The following is a 2,500-nucleotide window of genomic DNA, read 5'->3' as shown; positions in this document are numbered from 1 at the left end:
CCCTCAGTGTTCGAGAGCCTTCAACAGTGTACGTGGCCTGTCGCTGCATCAGCGACATGCCCATGCTGAAATGTACAACGAGGAAATTAACGTGGAAAGAGTTAAGCCAAGGTGGAACGACGAGGAAACTTACCTCCTCGCGAGTAGAGGAGCTCAGATCGGAACAGCGGTTTACAACATCAACCAAGTTCTCTGCTCCTTCTTTCCCTCACGCTCTCTCGAATCCATCAAGTCCCATCGGAAGCAACAGACTTACCGAGACCTCGTGGCCTCGCTGAGGGCGAGTCAGTGTGCTACCACCAGTGACCTGCTGGAGGAGGATGCCAGGGGAGCCCAACACCAGTCGTCTTCCAGTGAGCTGCGTCCGGGGGTGCCATGTCCAGAGTCTTCCAGGTTGCTGCGTCCAAGGGTGCCACGTCTGGAGTCTTCCAGCGCGGTGCAGAACTCATCGCGGAGAATGACTTCTCTTCGGTGGAGCCGTCCGGCAGTCCTGGTGATCCTGACTATGTGGCCATGGGAGCTCGGCCTAAGCGGTCCAAGACGGGCTGCTCTTCCGGATCTCCATTGTCCGGTCGTCCCCCCGCTCTTGGTGCGGGGCCCCGTGCTGCAAGGCATCACACCGAACGCCACTTCCAACCTGGAGATGGTCTCGTCCCTGGATCCGAGCCTGGGGAGGACCTGATGGACGATGCGGAGAGGCCATGGTCGTCGACGAGCAGACCGGAGCAAGCAAGAAAGACAAAAACCTCTAGGGTACGAGCTGTGCTAGCGAGTGGAGAGGGAGATGTGGTGACACCTGGCGGTGCTGTGACCCATGTGGTGCAGCAGCCCCAGCGATCCCGCTCTTCCTTCGAAACTCCCGGGCCGGTTCAAACCCCAAGCGATGTTACCATCGCCGCCGACTTGCCGGCGACTTCAAGGAGCCAGCCCTGGCCCTCCGTCGACGGGAAGACGGCGCCTGCAGATCAAGCCTCTGCAGCCCTGCCTCCTGAAGGAGGACGTGTTCGGTCTGGCACTGCTCCACCTGGCCGACCGCGAGTCCCATTGCGTCAGCCCGGGGCGCCGGCCCCAGCGGAGGGGGGCTCCGCCGCAGAAGTCTCGGCCGAGCTGCGCAGCCTCCTCTCCCGAGCTGCCCCCCAGTCATTCCAGGGCCCCAGACAATGGGACGTTGCACAGCAGGCTTTACGTGGTGTTGACATGACGCACCTGCTGGACAATTACCTACGAGCGGCGTTCCAAGTAGCACCTCCTGCAAGAAGGCAGGCACCTCGTACGACCCGGCGACCAGAGAGTAGACGCAAGAGGAAGAGATGGGAGTACGCCACCACCCAGGACCTTTTCCGGAAGCGGCAGGCGGACTGTGCTCGGTCAATCTTGGACGGACCAAGCGCGGTGAACGTGCAAGATAAGCGCCTGTTCCTGGAGTCATGGCGGGAGTTCATGACGAGCGCCCCCCCGGCCCCCCCGAAGGACCGACTTGCAGTACCAGATGAGAGGATCGATGTGTTCCAGCCAGCATCTGCGCAGGAGATCCGGGCAGCTCTGCCACCAAGGAACTCGGCTGCGGGTCCCGACGGTTTCTCGGCCAGACTCCTGCGTTCAGTCCCGCTGCGGCTATTACGGGTCCTTCTGAACATCTTGATGCTGCAACGCCGCCTGCCCCCTTCCTGGCGTGGTGCCCGTACAACATTTATCCCCAAGAAAAATCCTGCGCAAGAGCCCTCAGACTTCCGGCCAATAACAGTTGGCCCTGTGGTGCAAAGGTTGTTCCACCGGATCCTGGCCAAGAGAGCAACAGCAGCCGCAGCACTGGACTTCAGGCAGCGCGCGTTCCAGCCTGTTGACGGATGCGCAGAGAATGTGCTGCTGCTGTCCACTGCACTCAACGAGGCCCGTCAAAAGCTCCGGCCCCTCTATCTCGCAAGCATCGACATGGCCAAGGCGTTCGATCGCGTCTCAACGGAAGCCATCCTTCGTGGTGCTCTGCGGGCTGGCTTTGACGACAGCTTCTTGGCCTACCTCAGAGAACTTTACTCAACCTCCCACACTACCCTGCAGTTTGAGGGGGAGGATCTGAGGGTTCAGCCAACCACCGGGGTTCGACAGGGCGACCAACTATCGCCCATACTATTTAACATGGTCGTGGACGAATTCCTGTGCGGCATCGACCGCAACATCACCTTCCGGAGTGACGACTTCGCCCTGGACGCCATGGCGTTTGCTGATGACCTCGTCGTGCTGGCATCCACCCCGCAAGGTCTGCAGCAGCGGCTTGACGACCTCGCGGCCTTCTTGGAACCGCGAGGGTTAGCGATCAACGTCAGCAAGAGCTTTACCCTGTCGCTGCAGCCTTCGGGAAGGGACAAGAAGATCAAGGTCCTCACCACCACAGACTTCACGATCAATGGTCAGCCCCTCCCAGCTTCAGGGGTGGCAACGACGTGGCGGTACTTGGGCGTCACCTTTGCTCCGGAGGGCACCAAGACTCTGGGGATAGAGG

The 2,500-nt window shown here is 60.7% G+C and overlaps 1 pseudogene; it reads left to right on the top strand.

Moving 5' to 3' along the window:
• The window catches only part of LOC120847293, a 9,470-nt pseudogene that overhangs the window by 2,747 nt on the left and 4,223 nt on the right, over positions 1-2,500 (top strand).

Source organism: Ixodes scapularis, unplaced genomic scaffold (genome assembly GCF_016920785.2).
Source record: "Ixodes scapularis isolate PalLabHiFi unplaced genomic scaffold, ASM1692078v2 ptg001158l_1___fragment_3__unscaffolded, whole genome shotgun sequence".
Lineage (NCBI taxonomy): Eukaryota > Metazoa > Arthropoda > Arachnida > Ixodida > Ixodidae > Ixodes > Ixodes scapularis.
The sequence above is the reverse complement of the archived record's forward strand: the minus strand, read 5'-3'. Positions and strand labels throughout refer to the sequence as shown.